General features: G+C 36.6%; 4 non-coding genes across 4 annotated transcripts; 2 read left to right on the plus strand and 2 right to left on the minus strand.

The window, feature by feature from the left end:
• Positions 1-9,372: 9,372 nt before the first annotated feature.
• TRNAR-UCU (transfer RNA arginine (anticodon UCU)) lies at positions 9,373-9,444 on the minus strand. The gene has a single exon. It is a non-coding gene; the product is annotated as a tRNA-Arg (tRNA).
• Positions 9,445-18,062: 8,618 nt separating this feature from the next.
• Positions 18,063-18,149, plus strand: TRNAS-GGA (transfer RNA serine (anticodon GGA)). The gene has a single exon. It is a non-coding gene; the product is annotated as a tRNA-Ser (tRNA).
• Positions 18,150-19,368: 1,219 nt separating this feature from the next.
• On the minus strand, positions 19,369-19,441 carry TRNAT-UGU (transfer RNA threonine (anticodon UGU)). The gene has a single exon. It is a non-coding gene; the product is annotated as a tRNA-Thr (tRNA).
• A 1,667-nt stretch (positions 19,442-21,108) lies between these two features.
• On the plus strand, positions 21,109-21,181 carry TRNAF-GAA (transfer RNA phenylalanine (anticodon GAA)). Its single transcript has one exon. It is a non-coding gene; the product is annotated as a tRNA-Phe (tRNA).
• Positions 21,182-23,222: the final 2,041 nt, after the last annotated feature.

The raw sequence follows: 23,222 nt of genomic DNA on the forward strand, positions 1-23,222 counted from the left end.
AGCGTCTTTTTCACTCCACAAGGATCAAGATCAAATGAATACTTATGGTAAAAAAGATAGGGAAATTCTTGATTATTCAACGTCGGATCGAATCATGTCCAATGGCCATTGGAATTTTATCTATCCTTCTATTTTTCAAGATAATTCAGATTTGTTGGCGAAAAAGCGAAGAAATAGGTTCGTCATTCCATTACAATATCATCAAGAACAAGAGAAAGAACTAATATCCTGTTTTGGGATTTCGATTGAAATCCCCCTTATGGGTGTTTTACGTAGAAATACTATTTTTGCTTATTTTGACGATCCCCGATACAGAAAAGATAAAAAGGGTTCAGGAATTGTTAAATTTAGATATAGGACCCTAGAAGAAGAATATAGGACTCGAGCGGAAGACTCAGAAGAGGAATATGAGACCCTAGAAGACGAATACAGGACCCGAGAGGACGAATATGAATATGAAACCCTAGAAGAATCTAAATATGGAATCCTAGAAGACGAATACGAATATGAAACCCTAGAAGACGAATATGGGAGCCCAGAAAACGAATATGGGAACCCAGAGAACGAATATAGGACTTTAGAGAAAGACTCAGAAGAGGAATATGGGAGCCCAGAGAGCAAATATAGGACCCAAGAGGACGAATATGGAACTCTAGAGGAAGACTCAGAAGACGAATATGGCAGCCCCGGGGAAAGCGCAGAGGAAAAATATGGTACTTTAGAGGAAGACTCAGAAGAAGATTCAGAGGACGAATACGAGAGCCCAGAGGAAGATTCCATCTTAAAAAAAGAGGGTTTGATTGAGCATCGAGGAACAAAAGAATTTAGTCTAAAATACCAAAAAGAAGTAGATCGGTTTTTTTTCATTCTTCAAGAACTTCATATCTTGCCGAGATCTTCATCCCTAAAGATACTTGACAATAGTATTATTGGAGTGAATACACAACTCACAAAAAATACAAGAAGTCGACTAGGCGGACTGGTCCGAGTGAAGAGAAAAAAAAGCCATACGGAACTCAAAATATTTTCCGGAGATATTCATTTTCCTGAAGAGGCGGATAAGATATTAGGTGGCTGTTTGATACCGCCAGAAAGACAAAAAAAAGATTCTAAGGAATCAAAAAAAAGGAAAAATTGGGTCTATGTTCAACGGAAAAAAATTCTCAAGAGCAAGGAAAAGTATTTTGTTTCCGTTCGCCCTACAGTGGCATATGAAATGGACGAAGGAAGAAATTTAGCAACACTTTTCCCGCAGGATCTCTTGCAAGAAGAAAATAATCTCCAAATTCGACTTGTCAATTTTATTTCTCATGAAAATAGCAAGTTAACTCAAAGAATTTATCACACAAATAGTCAATTTGTTAGAACTTGCTTAGTAGTGAATTGGGAACAAGAAGAAAAAGAAAAGGCTGGTGCTTCCCTTGTTGAGGTAAGAGCAAATGATCTTATTCGCGATTTCCTAAGAATTGAGTTAGTCAAGTCCACTATTTCGTATACACGAAAAAGGTATGGTAGGACAAGTGCAGGACCGATTCCCCATAATAGGTTAGATCGCGCCAATATCAATTCTTTTTATTCCAAGGCGAAGATTGAATCACTTAGCCAACATCCAGAAGCTATTGGCACTTTGTTGAATCGAAATAAAGAATACCACTCTTTGATGATTTTGTCGGCATCCAACTGTTCTCGAATTGGTTTATTCAAGAATTCAAAACATCCCAATGCGATAAAAGAATGGAATCCTAGAATTCCTATTCGAGAAATTTTTGGGCCCTTAGGCGCTATTGTAGCTAGTATATCGCATTTTTCTTCATCTTACTATTTACTAACGCATAATAAAATCCTGTTAAAAAAATATTTGTTCGTTGACAATTTAAAACAAACCTTCCAAGTACTTCAAGAACTTAAATACTCTTTAATAGATGAAAATAAAAGGATTTCTAATTTCGATAGTAACATAATGTTGGATCCATTCCTTTTGAATTGTCACTTTGTCCATCATGATTCTTGGGAAGAGACATTGGCAATAATTCACCTTGGACAATTTATTTGTGAAAATGTATGTCTATTTAAATCGCACATAAAAAAATCCGGTCAAATTTTCATTGTAAATATGAATTCCTTTGTTATAAGAGCAGCTAAACCTTATTTGGCCACTACAGGAGCAACTGTTAATGGTCATTATGGAGAAATCCTTTACAAGGGAGATAGGTTAGTTACGTTTATATATGAAAAATCGAGATCTAGTGACATAACGCAAGGTCTTCCAAAAGTGGAACAAATCTTTGAAGCGCGTTCAATTGATTCATTATCCCCGAATCTCGAAAGGAGAATTGAGGATTGGAATGAGCGTATACCAAGAATTCTTGGGGTCCCTTGGGGATTCTTGATTGGAGCTGAGCTAACCATAGCCCAAAGTCGTATCTCTTTGGTTAATAAAATCCAAAAGGTTTATCGATCCCAAGGGGTACAGATCCATAATAGACATATAGAGATTATTATACGCCAAGTAACATCAAAAGTGCGGGTTTCCGAAGATGGAATGTCTAATGTTTTTTCGCCTGGGGAATTAATCGGACTATTGCGAGCGGAACGAGCAGGACGAGCTTTGGATGAATCGATCTATTATCGGGCAATCTTATTGGGAATAACAAGGGCTTCCCTGAATACCCAAAGTTTCATATCTGAAGCAAGTTTTCAAGAAACTGCTCGAGTTTTAGCAAAAGCTGCCCTACGAGGTCGCATTGATTGGTTGAAAGGCTTGAAAGAAAACGTAGTTCTGGGGGGGATTATACCTGTTGGTACCGGATTCCAAAAATTTGTGCATCGTTCCCCACAAGACAAGAACCTTTATTTCGAAATAAAAAAAAAAAATCTATTCGCGTCGGAAATGAGAGATTTTTTGTTTCTCCATACAGAATTAGTTTCTTCAGATTCTGACGTAACAAACAATTTTTATGAGACATAAGAACCCCCATAAAAATATTTTTTACTTTACTAGACTTTTGAACTTAGAACACTAACAGGTCAAATTTTAGATTTTTAAGATTTTTATTTTAATAAGTAAAACAAGTCAGTTAATTCATTAAGGTGGTTATGTTTATACCATGTATCAATGGCCAACTCTTATCTTAGTACAAGGTTCTCTCGGAACAATTATTATTTATTTCAAGCTATTTCGGATCTTTCTTAATCTTCAAAAAGAACTAAATTCCGTAATGGAATGGTAGGATTAAAAAAAAGGAAGTGTGGAAAAAATGACAAGAAGATATTGGAACATTAATTTGAAAGAGATGATAGAAGCAGGAGTTCATTTTGGTCATGGTATTAAGAAATGGAATCCTAAAATGGCCCCTTACATTTCGGCAAAGCGTAAAGGTACTCATATTATAAATCTCGCTAGAACGGCTCGTTTTTTATCAGAAGCTTGTGATTTAGTTTTTGATGCAGCAAGTCAGGGAAAAAGTTTCTTAATTGTTGGTACCAAAAAAAGAGCAACAGATTTAGTAGCATCAGCTGCAATAAGGGCTCGTTGTCATTATGTTAATAAAAAGTGGTTCAGTGGTATGTTAACGAATTGGTCGATTACGAAAACTAGACTTTCTCAATTTAGAGACTTAAGAGCAGAAGAAAAAATGGGAAAATTCCACCATCTCCCAAAAAGAGATGTGGCAATCTTGAAGAGAAAATTATCTACTTTGCAAAGGTATCTCGGCGGGATCAAATATATGACGAGATTGCCAGACATTGTGATCGTCCTTGATCAGCAAAAAGAGTATATAGCTCTTCGGGAATGTGCCATTTTGGGGATTCCTACTATTTCTTTAGTCGATACAAATTGTGACCCGGATCTCGCGAATATATCGATTCCAGCCAACGATGACACTATGACTTCAATTCGATTGATTCTTAACAAATTAGTATTTTCAATTTGTGAGGGCCGTTCTCTCTATATAAGAAATCGTTGATTAAGAATATATAGTGAATTCTTGGGCAACTGCGTAAATTTATGGAATCACTTACTTTACTATATCTTTTTTTTTGCATAGAATTTTTTTTGCATAGAAAAAAGAAGGGGAATATTGATATATATTAGAGGGTATTGATATATATTATGATCTGATGTGCTTTCTTGGTATCCTAAATATAAGATTAATACTTCAAGTTGCTGAGTTGAGAAAGAGATGGTTGAATCAAAAGAATTCCTTTTTTGAAGTTCAATTTTTATCAGAGGACAATATGAATATTATACCTTGTTCCATTAAAACACTCAAGGGGTTATACGATATATCGGGTGTAGAAGTAGGCCAACACTTCTATTGGCAAATAGGAGGTTTCCAAATTCATGCCCAAGTACTCATCACTTCTTGGGTCGTAATTACTATCTTGCTAGGTTCAGTTGTCATAGCTGTTCGGAATCCACAAACCATCCCGACCGACGGTCAGAATTTTTTTGAATATGTCCTTGAGTTTATTCGAGACTTGAGCAAAACTCAGATTGGAGAAGAATATGGTCCCTGGGTTCCCTTTATTGGAACTATGTTCCTTTTTATTTTTGTTTCGAATTGGTCGGGTGCTCTTTTACCTTGGAAAATTATAGAGTTACCCCATGGGGAATTAGCAGCGCCCACGAATGATATAAATACTACTGTTGCTTTAGCTTTACTCACGTCAGCGGCATATTTTTATGCTGGTCTTAGCAAAAAAGGATTGAGCTATTTCGAGAAATATATTAAACCAACTCCAATCCTTTTACCAATTAACATCCTAGAAGATTTCACAAAACCATTATCGCTTAGCTTTCGACTTTTCGGGAATATATTGGCGGATGAATTAGTCGTTGTTGTTCTTGTTTCTTTAGTCCCCTTAGTAATCCCTATACCGGTCATGTTTCTTGGATTATTTACAAGCGGTATTCAAGCTCTTATTTTTGCAACATTAGCCGCAGCCTATATAGGTGAATCCATGGAGGGTCATCATTGAATTGACTCTTTTTGGAAATAGTATTTTTTTTTTTTGCAGCTTAGCTCAATTCATGCATGGTTCCAGATAATCTGCTTGGTTGCAAAAAAATAGTTAGAAATGCGTATGAATATATAGCCTAGAGTTGTAGGAGAGAGAATAGAATAGACTATATTATGGAATTTTCAAAGTATATATGCATTAAGGAGGGTGGAGTCAGGCTAGATCTATACTATAATATCCTTAATGTCTATAAGTGGAGTCCTCTTTTATGCAGGTTTCCACTTTAAGCAATGATTTTAGAATCCGATTCAATAGAAAATGAGAAAATATGCAAACAAAATAGAAGAAACAAATGTATATATATAGGATATTATATTATATATTCCTAGGTTAGATTCATTATCTAATCCGATATATGGATATGGAATTCCCTTCTATGTAGTTCGGACAATTCACATTATCATTTCAATTTGATTTCAATTTGTACTTTTTAGTTACTTTACTTCTCCCCAATAGAGCTTAGAAGTAAGAATTTATTGGTTGATTGTATCCTTAACCATTTCTTTTTTTTGACACGAGGAACTACTCACCATGAATCCACTAATTGCTGCTGCTTCTGTTATTGCTGCTGGATTGGCCGTAGGGCTTGCTTCTATTGGACCTGGAGTTGGTCAAGGTACTGCTGCAGGACAAGCTGTAGAAGGTATTGCGAGACAGCCAGAAGCAGAAGGTAAAATACGAGGTACTTTATTGCTTAGTCTAGCTTTTATGGAAGCTTTAACAATTTATGGACTAGTTGTGGCACTAGCGCTTTTATTTGCGAACCCTTTTGTTTAATCTTAAAAAAAAATTCTTTCGATTTCGATTAGATACTTTTTTCTTTTTTTAGTAAATTGGTATTTGCTTCCACAATTCCAATTATATCAATACTTTATTTAATTTACTCCTATTTATTACTCCTGGAATTATCTATTTATCGGGACAGATAATACCCCATTCTAGGAAGGGCTGAGTTGAGTATTATTAATTTAGAAGATATGCTCACCTTCTTATTTCCCGTCCTTAGTTTAGGAAAGTGGAAAGTTTTTTCCTTTTATTTTAGGAATTTTGGGAACAGAACATTTCAACAAAGGAAGTCTTTCACCGGTCAAACAAGACGTAAGACTTAATCTAAAAGAAATTACTAGATTGAATCTATTTGCATTAAAAAAACCGATCAAAAAAGGGCGAGCGAAGTAAGTGATCGAAAAACTTTGTTCTTTGTTCGTCCTATCTATAAGAGGAGAGCATATGAAAAATGTAACCCATTCTTTCGTTTTTTTAGCTCACTGGCCATCCGCTGGCAGTTTCGGGCTTAATACCGATATTTTAGCAACAAATCTAATAAATCTAACTGTAGTGGTTGGTGTTTTGATTTTTTTTGGAAAGGGAGTGTGTGCGAGTTGTCTATTTCAAGAATAGATTGGATCTATCCGGCTGCACTTTATAATATTTTTTAGTATTTTTCGGATAAATAAGAAAAGGGTGCACGATCTCGACGAATTACTTCTGAATAAATTCAGAAATCATATGGAAGAACCATAGCATTTCGCGACTCATTGGTAAATCAACTTTGATTCTCTATAAACCAAGAATGTGAGACCATTAACACGGTTAAAGCTAAACTGCTTGAAGTCCAGGCAAAAAGAGGTACTCTTTCTACAACTATATTAGTATTAGTACCAATTTAAACGGGAAATAGCTAATGTAAAATTTATCTGATATAGAACACTCATATCGATAAAATGGTTTGAACTATTTACTAGAAAAAAAAGGGGGCACCCTGCCCTTTTTTAACCAATGCCGAATCGACGACCTATGTATAAAAAAGAGAAATTTTTTGGATTTGAAGAAAAAAAAAATAAAAAAGAATTCTATTAATTTTCATTTTCCATTTATTTAGTTAGTTTTTCTTAATGAAATTGAAATTATTAACTAGAGGGCAAATAAAAATAAAGAAACAACTTTGCTGACCATGATATATTTTTATCTAGGCGGAAGAGTCCTCTTAATATTTATCTAGTCTTATATAGGTTTCGGTATATTGAAATATAAACATAAAAAAGAAGATAGAGGATAGGCTCATTACTTAAAAAAAAGATATGGAAATAGCTATAGAAAAAAAAAAAGGAGCGTGAGAGCCAAATGAATCGAAAGATTCATGTTTGGTTCGGGAAGAGATCATAAAAGTTGTAAACTTACAAAATAATCTACTTTCATTAAAAGATTTATTAGATAATCGAAAACAGAGGATCTTGAGTACTATTCGAAATTCAGAAGAATTGCGTAGAGGGACCATTGAGCAACTCGAAAAAGCTCGGATTCGATTACAGAAAGTCGAACTAGAAGCGGATGAGTATCGAATGAATGGATACTCTGAGATAGAACGAGAAAAAGCAAATTTGATTAATGCTACTTCTATTAGTTTGGAACAATTGGAAAAGTCTAAAAACGAAACCCTTTATTTTGAAAAACAAAGGGCAATGAATCAGGTCCGACAGCGGGTTTTCCAACAGGCCGTACAAGGAGCTCTAGGAACTCTGAATAGTTGTTTGAATACCGAGTTACATTTCCGTACGATTCGTGCTAATATTGGCATTCTCGGGTCCCTGGAATGGAAGAAATAATTAAATTAATTAGGCCTTGAACTTCTACTTTCGTTTAGAATTTAGGCATTATTTTTCCCCTTGCTTCCGAAAAAAGAGTCAAGAAACACTAATGGCAACCCTTCGAGTCGACGAAATTCATAAAATTCTCCGCGAACGTATTGAACAATATAATAGGAAAGTAGGGATTGAGAATATAGGTCGCGTAGTTCAAGTGGGGGATGGGATTGCTCGTATTATAGGTCTTGGTGAAATAATGTCAGGTGAATTAGTCGAATTTGCAGAAGGTACTAGGGGTATTGCTCTGAATTTGGAATCCAAAAATGTTGGGATTGTATTAATGGGCGATGGGTTGATGATACAAGAGGGAAGTTTTGTAAAAGCAACAGGAAGAATTGCTCAGATACCCGTGAGTGAGGCTTACTTGGGTCGTGTTGTAAATGCTCTGGCTAAACCTATTGATGGGAAAGGCGAAATTATAGCTTCCGAATCTCGCTTAATTGAATCTCCTGCTCCAAGTATAATTTCCAGGCGTTCCGTATACGAACCTCTTCAAACAGGGCTTATTGCTATCGATTCGATGATCCCTATAGGGCGCGGTCAGCGAGAGTTAATTATTGGGGACAGACAGACTGGCAAAACAGCAGTAGCCACAGATACAATTCTCAATCAAAAAGGGCAAGGTGTAATATGTGTTTATGTAGCTATCGGTCAAAGAGCATCCTCCGTAGCTCAAGTAGTAACTACTTTCCATGAGGAGGGGGCCATGGAATACACTATTGTAGTAGCTGAAATGGCGGATTCACCTGCTACATTACAATACCTCGCTCCTTATACGGGAGCAGCCCTGGCTGAGTATTTTATGTACCGCGAACGGCATACTTTAATAATTTATGATGATCTCTCCAAACAGGCACAAGCTTATCGCCAAATGTCCCTTCTATTAAGAAGACCTCCCGGACGTGAGGCTTATCCAGGGGATGTTTTTTATTTGCATTCACGCCTTTTAGAAAGAGCCGCTAAATTAAATTCTCTTTTAGGCGAAGGAAGTATGACCGCTTTACCAATAGTTGAGACTCAATCTGGAGACGTTTCCGCCTATATTCCTACTAATGTAATCTCCATTACAGATGGACAAATATTCTTATCTGCGGATCTATTCAATGCCGGAATTCGACCCGCTATTAATGTGGGTATTTCTGTTTCCAGAGTAGGATCCGCGGCTCAAATTAAAGCCATGAAACAAGTAGCTGGCAAATCAAAATTGGAACTAGCGCAATTCGCAGAGTTACAAGCCTTTGCACAATTCGCCTCTGCTCTCGATAAAACAAGTCAGAATCAATTGGCAAGGGGTCGACGATTAAGGGAATTGCTTAAACAATCCCAGGCAAATCCTCTCCCAGTGGAAGAGCAGATAGCTACTATTTATACCGGAACAAGAGGATATCTTGATTCGTTAGAAATTGAACAGGTAAATAAATTTCTGGATGAGTTACGTAAACATCTAAAAGATACTAAACCTCAATTCCAAGAAATTATATCTTCTAGCAAGACATTCACCGAGCAAGCGGAAATCCTTTTGAAGGAAGCTATTCAGGAACAGCTGGAACGGTTTTCTCTTCAGTAACAAATAAATTTTGCATGTCTACTCTTGTTAGTAGAATAGGAATCGTTGAGAAAGCTTTTTCATTTGAATCATGCAAAAAAGTTTTCTTTGTTTTTAGTTTAGTATAGTTATTTAAAGAATAGATAGAAATAAGATTGCGTCCAATAGGATTTGAACCTATACCAAAGGTTTAGAAGACCTCTGTCCTATCCATTAGACAATGGACGCTTTTCTTTCATATTTTATTCTTTCTTTTATTTTTTTGCTTCTTCCGAGAAAAAACTGTTAGACCAAAACTCTTTTAGGAAATCAAAAAATCCAGATACAAATGCATGATGTATATATTATATCATGCATATATCATAAAGAAGGAGTATGGAGGCGGTAGTGGGAATCGAACCCGCAACCCCAAGGTTATGAGCCTTATGAGCTACCAAACTGCTCTATACTCTTAAACTAAAGAGGGGTAACTAGTGGATAAAAGAGGGTTGGATACGCCCCTCTACCAATATCTATACAAATAGAATAGTCCATTTATACAGAATGGTAAAGAGGGCTCCTCTATGATTATCAATTCCAGAAATCCATACAAATACGAAAGGGTATTTTATCCTTACCAACTGGATCTTGTTGCACCCGGTAACAAACATTCATAAACCATTTCTCGAAGTACGTGTCCGGATAGCCCAAAATGTCGATAGTTAGCTCTAGGTCTTCCGGTCAAAAAACAACGTCGATGAAGGCGTGTAGGTGCACTATTACGCGGTAGGGATTGCAATTTTTCTCGCATTTTCGTTTTTTCACTCAAACTCAAGGGAGAAACTTTGCTTCTTATCTTTTTTTTTAAAGATTGACGAATCAAATGATATTTCTGTTCTAATTTCTGCCGCTTCTTCTCCCTCTGAATCAAACTTTTTTTTGCCATAATGTGTCGTTGCTATTATTACCAAGTATACGGTTCTAATCCTAGATGGAAAAATAAATAGAAAAAGAAATCTAAAAAGGCAGATCCTCCCTCTCTATCAAGAGTAATGAACTAGGTGCTGATACAGTACAAAAAAACAAACTAAATTAACCAAACTTGCCTGATGTTGAGGCAATCAAGAAAGCTGCATAAGTGAATATATAACCCACGGAAAAGTGAGCTAATCCAACCAATCTTGCTTGCACAATGGAAAGAGCCACGGGCTTATCTCTCCAGCGAATTAAATTAGCTAAAGGTGTGCGTTCATGAGCCCATGCTAAAGTCTCAATTAATTCCTGCCAATACCCCCGCCAGGAAATTAAGAACATAAATCCAGTAGCCCAAACAAGATGTCCAAATAAGAACATCCACGCCCATACCGATAAACTATTCATCCCAAAAGGATTATATCCATTGATAAGTTGTGAAGAGTTTAACCATAGGTAATCTCTTAACCATCCCATCAAATAAGTGGAGGATTCATTAAATTGTGAAACGTTGCCCTGCCATAATGTGATATGTTTCCAATGCCAATAAAAAGTAACCCACCCAATGGTATTTAACATCCAGAAAACTGCCAAATAAAATGCGTCCCAAGCAGAAATATCACAAGTACCGCCGCGCCCTGGGCCGTCACAAGGAAAACTATATCCAAAATCCTTTTTATCTGGCATTAATTTGGAACCGCGTGCATCTAAAGCGCCCTTTACTAAAATCAATGTAGTTGTATGCAAACCTAGAGCAATAGCATGATGAACCAAGAAATCCCCAGGTCCTATTGTTAAGAAAAGCGAATTACTATTCTCATTAACAGCATTCAACCATCCGGGCAACCATAGGCTTCGACCCGCATTGAAAGCGGGGCCATTCGTTGAAGATAAGAGTATATCGAACCCATATGTCGTCTTGCCATGAGCAGATTGTATCCATTGGGCAAATATAGGTTCGATCAAGATTTGCTTTTCTGGAGTACCAAAAGCAAGCATGACGTCGTTATGAACATAAAGGCCCAAGGTATGGAATCCTAGAAAGAGGCTAGCCCAACTTAAATGAGATATGATAGCTTCTTTATGGTCTAACATTCTTGCCAATACATTATCCTCATTCTGTTCCGGATTGTAATCCCTAATGAAAAAAATAGCTCCATGAGCAAAAGCCCCTGTCATGATGAACCCTGCAATATATTGGTGATGAGTATATAAAGCAGCTTGAGTAGTAAAGTCTTGTGCTATGAATGCATAAGGAGGTAAAGAGTACATATGTTGAGCTACTAAGGAAGTAATAACCCCTAAAGAAGCTAGAGCAAGACCTAACTGAAAATGAATCGAATTGTTGATTGTGTCATAAAGGCCCTTATGCCCACGCCCTAATCGACCCCCCGGAGGAGTATGCGCTTCTAAAAGATCTTTAATACTGTGCCCAATTCCGAAGTTAGTTCGATACATGTGACCGGCAATGAGAAAAATAAATGCAATAGCTAAATGATGGTGAGCCATATCGGTCAGCCACAAACTTTGTGTTTGTGGATGGAATCCCCCAAGAAGAGTTAGAATGGCAGTTCCCGCTCCTTGAGCGGTACCAAATAAATGATTACTCGAATCAGGGTTTTGGGCATAAAGATTCCATTGACCCGTCAAAAGGGGTCCCAACCCCTGGGGATAGGGTAATACATCTAAGAAATTATTCCATCGAACGTACTCCCCCCTGGATGCGGGAATAGCAACATGAACTAAATGTCCTGTCCAAGCCAAAGAACTTACCCCGAAAAGTCCTGACAAATGATGATTGAGACGAGATTCCGCGTTTTTGAACCACGAAAGGCTTGGTTTCCATTTGGGTTGTAGATGTAACCAACCCGCTATTAAGGACAGCGTAGAAAGAAATAATAGAAAAAGAGCTCCAGTATAAAGATCCTCATTGGTGCGTAATCCTATTGTATACCACCACTGATAAACTCCAGAATAAGCAATATTCACTGGACCAGCAGCACCTCCTCGAGTAAAGGCTTCCACAGCGGGTTGACCAAAATGAGGATCCCAAATCGCATGAGCAATAGGTCTTACGTGTAAAGGATCCTGTATCCATGATTCAAAATTTCCTTGCCAAGCTACATGAAACAGATTTCCGGACGTCCATAGAAAGATTATTGCTAATTGCCCAAAGTGAGAAGCAAAAATGTTCTGATAAAGACGTTCTTCAGTAATATCATCATGACTTTCGAAATCATGTGCGGTAGCAATACCAAACCAAATACGACGAGTAGTGGGGTCCTGAGCTAAGCCTTGGCTAAACCTGGGAAATCTTAATTCCATAATGCCTTTCAAATCCTCCTAGCCACTATCCTACTGCAATAATTCTCGCTAAGAAGAATGCCCATGTCGTGGCAATTCCACCCAGAAGGTAATGGGTTACTCCTACAGCGCGTCCTTGTATAATGCTCAAGGCTCTAGGCTGAGTAGCAGGAGCAACTTTTAATTTGTTATGAGCCCAAACGATAGATTCAATGAGTTCTTGCCAATAACCACGGCCGCTGAATAAAAACATTAAACTGAAGGCCCAGACAAAATGAGCACCTAAGAAAAAAAGACCATATGCAGATAATGAAGAACCATAAGACTGAATGACTTGCGATGCCTGTGCCCACAAGAAATCTCGAAGCCACCCATTAATCGTAATGGAACTCTGTGCAAAGTTTCCCCCTGTAATATGAGTTACCACCCCTTGATCACTTATAGTACCCCAAACATCCGACTGCATTTTCCAACTGAAATGGAAAATGACTACCGAAATTGCATTGTACATCCAGAATAAACCTAAGAAAACATGATCCCAGGCGGATACTTGACATGTTCCCCCTCGGCCAGGCCCATCGCAAGGAAAGCGAAAACCTAGATTTGCTTTATCGGGTATCAAACGGGAACTCCGAGCAAATAAAACACCTTTCAAAAGTATTAATACAGTCACATGTATGGTAAATGCATGAATGTGATGGACTAAAAAATCTGCGGTTCCTAATGGAATAGGTAACAAAGCCACTTTGCCACCTACTGCTACTAACTCGCCGCCTCCCCACGTTAAGCTAGTACTTGTTGTTGCACCAGGAGCTGTTACGCCAGGCGCAGTAGCATGGATATTTTGTACCCATTGAGCAAAGATAGGTTGTAATTGTATGGCAGTATCCGAAAACATATCTTGTGGACGGCCTAAAGCACTCATGGTATCATTATGAATGTACAAGCCAAAACTGTGAAAACCTAGAAATATACATACCCAGTTAAGGTGGGATATGATTGCATCGCGGTGTCTAAGGACGCGATCTAATAGATCGTTGTATCGAGTAGTTGGATCATAGTCTCTTACCATAAAAATTGCTGCATGTGCAGCAGCACCGACTATTAGAAATCCGCCAATCCACATGTGGTGTGTGAACAAGGAAAGTTGTGTACCATAGTCAGTAGCTAGGTATGGATAGGGAGGCATAGAATACATATGATGAGCTACAACAATGGTTGTAGAGCCTAGCATAGCTAGGTTAAGAGATAATTGAGCATGCCATGACGTTGTTAAGATTTCATAAAGACCCTTATGGCCTTGTCCTGTAAATGGGCCCTTGTGAGCCTCCAAAATATCTTTAAGTCCATGGCCAATACCCCAATTGGTCCTATACATATGACCTGCGATTAGGAAAAGAATAGCAATAGCTAAATGATGGTGCGCAATATCGGTCAGCCAGAGACCACCGGTTACTGGATCTAGTCCTCCGCGAAAAGTCAGAAATTCTGCGTATTTGGACCAATTTAAAGTGAAAAAAGGGGTTGCTCCTTCGGCAAAACTAGGATAAAGTTGAGCCAAAAGGTCCCGATTCAAGATAAATTCATGAGGAAGTGGTATCTCTTTAGGATCCACCCCAGCGTCAAGAAATTGGTTAATTGGTAAAGATACATGAATTTGGTGCCCCGCCCAAGAAAGAGACCCAAGTCCTAATAATCCCGCTAAGTGGTGATTCAACATGGATTCTACATCTTGGAACCAGGCCAATTTGGGAGCGGCTTTGTGATAATGGAACCAACCAGCAAAAAGCATTAACGCTGCAAAAATCAATGCACCAATTGCAGTACAATAGAGTTGTAATTCACTAGTTATTCCAGATGCTCGCCAAAGCTGAAAAAAACCAGAGGTTATTTGGATTCCTCGGAAACCCCCGCCTACATCACCATTCAATATTTCTTGCCCTACTATAGGCCAAACTACCTGAGCACTGGGTCCAATGTGAGTAGGATCACTTAGCCATGCTTCATAATTGGAAAAACGGGCGCCATGAAAGTACATGCCACTCAACCAAAGAAAGATAATGGAAAGTTGCCCGAAATGAGCACTAAAGACTTTTCGAGAAATCTCCTCCAAATCACCAGTATGACTATCGAAATCGTGAGCATCAGCATGTAGGTTCCAGATCCAAGTGGTAGTATCAGGGCCCTTAGCTAGTGTTCTTGAGAAATGGCCGGGTCTGGCCCATTCCTCAAAAGATGTTTTTACAGGATCCCTATCCACAACAATTTTTACTTCTGGTTCCGGCGAACGAATAATCATTAAGTCCTCCTCTTTCCGGACAAGACATACAAAGAGACCCGCCAACTGTCTTTTTAGTGAATCTTTGAAAGATATATATTTTGAAAGATAGATTTTGAAAGATAGATTTTGAAAGATAGATATTGTGATTAGTTCTTTTCTTTACTATCTACCATCCTTCTATTTTTTTTTTAGTTATTCACTGGAGCAATTATATATTGAAGTCAATCCGAGGCAAGTGTTCGGGTCTATTATGACATAAAGATTAGGTGCCTAACGGACATTGTTTATCTTGAAAAACAAATATTTCTCGACGTAAGAAAAAAATCTTTTTTATTTTTAATTTAAGAAACTAGTGTATTTTTTTTGAGGGCATAAGCTCCTATCTATATCTACTTTCCTTGAGCATAATATAGGGTTTTTTATTTGATTCTAAATTCCAAGATAACTCATTAGAATTATTAATAAGATGGTCCTAATATATTAGCAATATTTAGATTGCCCCCTCTTTTTATTCACTTTATTACTTCTATTCTAGACCCTATCCCTATGGTTTATTCTTATGAAATATCATATAAAATAGAAGGTAAAGAAATGGATATAATGAAATTCTTGATTCGATCTTACGACCTAATTTATTTGATTAATGGATCAACAACCAAACCACCCATTTTATGAAAAAGAAGGAGCATGGTCTTATTCAAATTCAAAGCGCTTCGTAATCTTCAACCAGTTCTGTGCTTCAATATAATTTCCCGGAGTAAGCGCTATAGCTTGTTTCCAATATTCAGCAGCTTGATCAAACCAAGCTTCCGCAATTTCCGAATCACCCTGTAGAATGGCCTGTTCTCCTCGGTCGGAATAGGAAGTTCCTTCCCTTAGAACCGTACTTGAGAGTTTCCTACCTCATACGGCTCAGAAATTGCTATCTGAATTTCCCCTATCTTAACTGAATTCGATTTATCAAAAATCGATCCAATTTGTTCTTGGGTTAAGCAGAAGAAATTAATTACCTAAGTTTCAAACCCTAATTTTTATCAATAATCAGTTTGATCTTTTTTCCCACCTTCAGAAGAATGAAGCATAGATAGATATAGAGCCTTCGTTCAAATTTTCTGAGAGGTAACTATCCCGGTTTCATATATGAAATCTCTATAGAATCCTTGAAAAAGACTTTTTTCCATAAGAAAGAAAAAAGAACTTACTATCTTTGGGATCTGATACTACACCGCTGCTTAATCCCTTAGTGGATCGGCTCTATTACATAAGCGGATTCCTAAATTTTGCCCCATATCATGGGATAAGTAAGCAGTTTTTTTTAGTTGTATCGACCCAGTCGCTCACTAATTGATCTTTACGGTGCTTTCTCTATCAATTTGAGAAACTTTATCCATAGAGTAGTAGTATAGGCCATACTTTCTTCGTTTTTTGATTCTCGTGAAGTGTCCTTCCTTCCTACAGCTGATAGGGAAAAATCGTTGTTTTTACGATCCCTATGTAGAAAGCCCTTTTTTTCTAGTATTTACTAGAAAATTTGATCCTCTCTTTTTTTTTTTTCTTTCTATAGTGGAGATAGTCGCACGTAATGACAGATCACGGCCATATTATTAAAAGCTTGCGGTAAGAAGGGGTTTCGTTCTAGTGCCCGGAAATAATATTCCAAAGCCTTTGTATGCTCTCCATTGCTTGTGTGTATAAGGCCTATGTTATAGAGTATATAACTTCGATCATAGGGATCGATTTCTAGTCGCGTAGCTTCATAATAATTTTGCAAAGCTTCCGCATAATTTCCTTCGGATTGAGCCAACATCCGTTACGGTCGTTCATTCTATTCAAAAAATCTCCGTTCCAAAACCGTACATGAGGTTTTCATCTCATACGGCTCCTCCCTTCTGTACATAATAGTACTAAGCGAAATAATCTATAGAATCAAAATAGAATTAGTCCCGTCTCATTATGAACCGAAAGGGGCTGGTATTTTTCCAAGAAATCTCTAGCCAACCTTCCCACAAGAGGTTTTTCTTAACACCAATGAATTCTATTAATGCTAGAGGAAAACGATAGCTCCAATAATTTCTTTGTTCTCAACGCCTCCTATTTAGAGGAATTAGCTACTTCAACGATCTTTGATGGTTATAGGGGTATCCAAAGTACAAACCTGATGGTTGTTTGTTATCCCAACCATTCTTCCCAGCCCTGATACCGATCAGGAAAGGGGTAATTTCTAACAAAGTTTTTCTCTTGTTGATTCCTATTTCTAGGTGTAGTGCTTTTCTCCCCTATGCTGCCTACGGATACTAATAGAGTAGGATTGGCCTGTAATCCATACCATACCATATCCTGTAGGTGTAACCTTTCGCTCAATACTCAAATCTACAATTGAAGTATCTGAAGCCGCATCAATCGAGGATACACGACGGAAGGAATTGTTAGTTCGCCTCACCTTCCCGAAGCGTGGGTTTGTTTGCTTTACAAATTTGGTTCTCTCTATGCCAACCCCCCTCTCTTTTTCGTAAGACTGAGGTATAGGTAGGGCTAAAAAAAAGCAAAAAAAAGAGTCAAATCGCACCATCTCTATAATAAGTAAATGCCTTTTTTTCTCCTGAGGTTGTCGGAATTATTCGCAATAAAATATTGGCTACAATTGAGGAGGTCTTATCAATGAAATTTCCATTTCCACGGGATCTAGGCATAATTCCCAACCCATTCTATATAGAATTGTTTTCATTCCTTCACAAAATAACATAAAAACAAACACATTCGATTCTTATAATTATAAATAGATTGATCCATATGCTCTACTCTAAATCCATATGCTTTAAATGGATAAGAGAGATATGGATTTTCCGCTCAGCTCAAATTGTATCCTTTTCCTTCTGCTTGGACACGAAGAGATATGAAATATTTGACTAAGACTGGATTTCATTCCACTTTCCTATTTCTGAACAACAACTTATGTTATCAACTATTTCGTGTTTTCAAAGTTATTAATTGTCTCATACCCTATTTTTGATTTCGATAGTATGGTGTAGCGTATCTTATGCAAACGGAATTCTAAGGTTTCTTTATTTTATTATGCAATAAGAAGAATTCTTCCATTTTCTTTTTCTTTAGTTGCGGGAAAACCCAAATTAAAACTTTTATTTTATAGCGAGCGCAATTTCTAGTAAAAAATCCTGTATCCTTCCACTTAGATCAAAAGGAATTTTTCCAATAGAACTATGGAACCCCCGAGTGGTTGCGGTTGTACCTGTACTGCAGGAATAAGAAAACTCGCTATTCACTCAGTTTATTTTCCATAATAAGTTATGTAGGAGAGATGGCCGAGCGGTTCAAGGCGTAGCATTGGAACTGCTATGTAGACTTTTGTTTACCGAGGGTTCGAATCCCTCTCTTTCCGTTTTTCTTAATTCATCAACGTTAAGGATCACAATGTATCAAATCAAATAACAATTTTTTCCAGCAATAATATAATATCTTATATTATCTTATTTTGATTTAATAGAAATTAGAAATTCTCTATAGCAAATTACTGTGGTATGTAAAATACACATAGAGGAAAAAAGAAAAAAGGATCCTAATCCTAGGGTTAATCAATTTTAGCTAGTTGATGGGAAAATACAAATTAATGGTAATGGTCTTAGGGCGATTTAGTTCGGGGAAAGGGGAAGGGGAAGAAAATTCTATGAACCTTTCCTTTTTTCGTTAAGTTCAAGTCTGACGAGAGTAATATTCTACAACTAACAACTCATTTATTTTGAGACCGACCCACTTCCTATCTAGGATTTTATTTACTAGTCCTTTATATTCCAACGTGTCAATCGCCAAATGCTTTGGCAATTTCCCCGGGTCCGATGAAGCAATATAATTTTGAACCAGACCTTTTGATCTTTGGTTATCTTTCGTAGTAATAATATCTCGGGGTTTGCAACGAAAACTTGGTATATTGACTATACGACCATTAACTAAAATATGTCTATGGTTGACTAATTGGCGGGCCCCAGGAATGGTTGAAGCCATACCCAATCGAAAAAGGATATTATCCAAACGCATTTCAAGTAATTGTAGTAAAACCTGGCCTGTTGACCTTTTTGCTTTTCCAGCGATATGTACATATCTAAGTAATTGTCGTTCTGTCAGACCATAATGAAAACGCAATTTCTGTTTTTCTTGAAGACGAATACGATATTGCTCCTTTTTCCCAGAATTGAATTTTTTTTTAAGATTACTTCCGGATTTAGGTGTTTTTCTAGTGAGTCCTGGTAAAGCTCCCAGACGGCGTATTTTTTTTAAACGAGGTCCTCGATAACGGGACATGAAGACTCCTTTTTTTATTTTATTGAAATTTCATTTTACACAATTAATTTCATTGTATTTACATTACAGAATACATCGAAATTAAAACTGAATTAAACTACAGGATAAACAGAGTAAAATCAACTAAAGTACCCCAAAAAATGGAATTTCATCAAAATCTTTTTTTTTTGTATATATATTATTTATTTTATTGTTTTGTATCTAGCAAAATTGTAAGGTAAAAAACATAAAAGATCCTGGATTCTCCATTTAATTCGGAAAAAAAGAGATTCTTGTTCGTAGAACATCGATAGAGAAAAAAAAGCCGACTATCGGATTTGAACCGATGACCCTCGCATTACAAATGCGATGCTCTAACCTCTGAGCTAAGTGGGCTTACATAACGGAAATAGTGTAACAAATAGAAATAGGTATAGTATAGGAAATCCGTAAAATCTCAGATATTAGTTATTAATCTTAGCTATTAACTAGTTCTAAATTTGAAGTTATACTTATAAAAATAAAAAAATACTAAAACTTCTTAAAGATAAAGTTAGCTTGATATGCTTAACTATAGGATATTAAAAAATAAAATTATAGAATTTATTGGTATTTTCATTCGATCATTATAGACTTTATTATTTGTTAATAATTTGAGGATTAATATTTCACTAAGGGGAACATAGAGTCAGAGTAAATAAAATTGCTAATTCTGATTAGAAAAAAAGAATAAATATCAAGCGTTATAGTATAATTTTGAATACTATAAAAAAGTAAGACGGGAGGTGGGGGAGATAAAAACTTTTGGATATATTGATTCGGATTGAATTGCAAATACATCAAGGATAGAATCAATTCAATTCTGAATTGCAATAAGCAAGCGAGGTCTCTCAAATAGAGTCGAACTGAACTGCTAGACTACGTTGAGTGATGAACTCAATGATTCAAAAAAAAAACTAAGAGATGGATGAAATTACACAAGGAATCCTGGTCTCAAAGAAGAGGGAAATGGGGATATGGCGAAATCGGTAGACGCTACGGACTTGATTGTATTGAGCCTTGGTATGGAAACCTGCTAAGTGGTAACTTCCAAATTCAGAGAAACCCTGGAATTAAAAAAGGGCAATCCTGAGCCAAATCCGTGTTTTGAGAAAACAAGGGGTTCTCGAACTAGAATACAAAGGAAAAGGATAGGTGCAGAGACTCAATGGAAGCTGTTCTAACGAATCGAGTTAATTACGTTGTGTTGTTAGTGGAATTCCTTCTAGTTCTAAATTAGAGAAAGAGGGGTTTTATACCTTATACATTTAATAAACACGTATAGATACTGACATAGCAAACGATTAATCACAGAACTCATATTATATTCTAATTATAATATAGGTTCTTTATCTTTTTTAAAAATGAAATTAGAAATGATAATGATTATGAAATAAAAAACTCATATCATAATTTTTTTTTTTCATTATTGTGAATCCACTCCAATCGAATATTGAATAATCAAATTCTTCAATTAAAATTCAAAGTTTTCGAGATCTTTAAAAAAGTGGATTAATCGGACGAGGACAAAGAGAGAGTCCCATTCTACATGTCAATACTGACAACAATGAAATTTCTAGTAAAAGGAAAATCCGTCGACTTTATAAGTTGTGAGGGTTCAAGTCCCTCTATCCCCAAATCCTCTTTTATTCCCTAACTATACTATATTATTATTATTTATCCTCTTTTTTTTTTTCTTTTTATCAATGCACTTTTTTTTCTTTTTATCAATGCAATGGGTTTAAGATTCATTAGCTTTCTCATTCTACTCTTTCACAAAGGAATGCGAAGAGAACTCAATGGATCTTATCCTATTCATTGAATAGATTTCTTTTTTATTAGAGTATCGGCAAGAAATCTTGGTTATTCACTCTATTTTTAAGTTTTATTTAAGTAAACCATGCACAATGCATAGGACTACCCCCCCCATTTTCAAATTTAAAATTTGAAATACTTTAATTAATTTTTAGTCCTTTTAATTGACATAGATACAAATACTCTACTAGGATGATGCACAAGAAAAGGTCAGGATAGCTCAGTTGGTAGAGCAGAGGACTGAAAATCCTCGTGTCACCAGTTCAAATCTGGTTCCTGGCAGAGAAAAAAAAAAAAAAGATCCACCGAATAGGTATTGATCCAAATACCTCGAGATGGATTGTGATACATATTCATTAATAATATTTATTCATCTAAGTGGATAAATCTATAATATAAATATAGAGGCACTTCTTTTTCTTTTTAAAGAAGTTTTAAAATATATCTTTTCTTTATGATAAAGAAGGGGGTGAGATTCCCCTTTATTTTTTTGCGTTTCTTAATTTTGTATTCCGCTATTCCGACGAATATTTTTTTAGTCTTGCTTATCTTTATCTTATCTTATTTTCCTAGTTGTGCTAAGTAATGTGCGCGGTACAAAGTTCCTGGTAGAGAACTTCTTTGAGTCATCCTATTTTTCTGTTCATATGAAGGAAATTAATATGCGATTTTCAAAATAGGGGAATCCAAATGAAACCCTTTTTTTGCTCAGTCTATCTGGAATGCTTTTGTATAATTAGGAATTAATTATAAATAGGTATTCCGTTTCATCTAGGAAAAGAACCTAAAAATATTCCTTGACTTGAATAAAATCTGGAGTTGTGTTGTATAAGTGAGCATGAATTTCTTATCATTCAATGAGCATCTTGTATTTCATAAAAATTGGGGGTTATATAATCCTTACGTAAGGGCCAGCCTATCCAACTTTCAGGCATTAGGATACGTTTAAGGCGCGGATGATTATCATAAGAGATTCCCACCATATCATAAGATTCGCGTTCTTGAAAATCGGCACTTCTCCAAATCCAGAAGACAGACGGAATTCTAGGATTATCCTTTTGGGCAAAGACTTTTATGCAGACTTCTTCTGGATTATCTATACCATATTGTATTCTCGTAAGATGATACACGCTAGCTAAAGATCCACCGGGTGCTACATCATAAGCACATTGGGAGCGTAAATAATTGTAACCATATACATATAAAATGACAGCAATGGAATCCCAATCCCCTGCTTTTATTTGTAAAGTCTCTATTCCTCGGTGATCAAAGCCCAAAGATCTATGAACCACCTCATGTTTGACTAGCCAATTAGATAACCAACCCTGCTGCATTGTCTTCATCTCTCCCTCTTTGTATAAATATTTCACATTTCGGATGCAAGTTTGAAAGATTGCCCTGCTTTTTATTTTTCTACACAAAAGAGCCCCTCTCCTAATTCACTAATTTGTAGGAAGGTACTGAACTTTTGGATTTGAAAAAAGTTTCAGAAGATATATCTAATGTAGATGGTGATTGATAGAGCAATTCTTGCTCATAAGTTCCTGTATGAGTACTGCGCCTAACATAAAGCTTGTGACTGGTAGTAAAACATCTATTTTTATTTTGAGATAGAGTTTGATCCTCAACTATTTCTCGCGATATCTTCTTACGAAGTTTTGTTAGGGCATCTATAACTGCCTCCGGTTTAGGTGGGCAGCCCGGCAAGTAGACATCCACAGGAATTAACTTATCAACTCCCCGAACAGTACTATAGGAATCCGTACTGAACATTCCCCCTGTAATAGTACAGGCTCCCATAGCAATGACGTATTTTGGTTCAGGCATTTGCTCGTATAATCTCACTAAAGAGGGAGCCATTTTCATTGTTACCGTACCGGCTGTTAAAATTAGGTCTGCTTGCCTAGGACTTGATCTTGGTACCAATCCATAACGATCAAAGTCGAATCGTGAGCCTATTAATGAAGCAAATTCAATGAAACAACAACTGGTACCGTATAGAAGGGGCCATAAACTGGAGAGTCTTGACCAATTCGAAAGATCATTTGGTGTAGTTGAAATAACAGAATTGGAACTTGTTTGGTCAAGTAAGGGAAACTCAATCAAATTCATAACTGTCTCAATAGAATCTTTTCCTTCTTTTTTTTTGTCTAAATATTCAGTTAAGACCATTCCAAGGCTCCTTTTCGCCATGCATAAACTAAACCAACAACTAAGATAAGCACGAAAATCAAAGCTTCGATAAAAACGGATACACCCAATACGTCGAAACTCATTGCCCAAGGGTATAGAAAGACGGTTTCCACATCAAAAACAACAAAAA

The sequence above is a fragment of the Triticum urartu genome, unplaced genomic scaffold, assembly GCF_056163025.1.
Source record: "Triticum urartu cultivar PI428250 unplaced genomic scaffold, HENAU_Tu73 scaffold1529, whole genome shotgun sequence".
Taxonomy (NCBI): domain Eukaryota; kingdom Viridiplantae; phylum Streptophyta; class Magnoliopsida; order Poales; family Poaceae; genus Triticum; species Triticum urartu.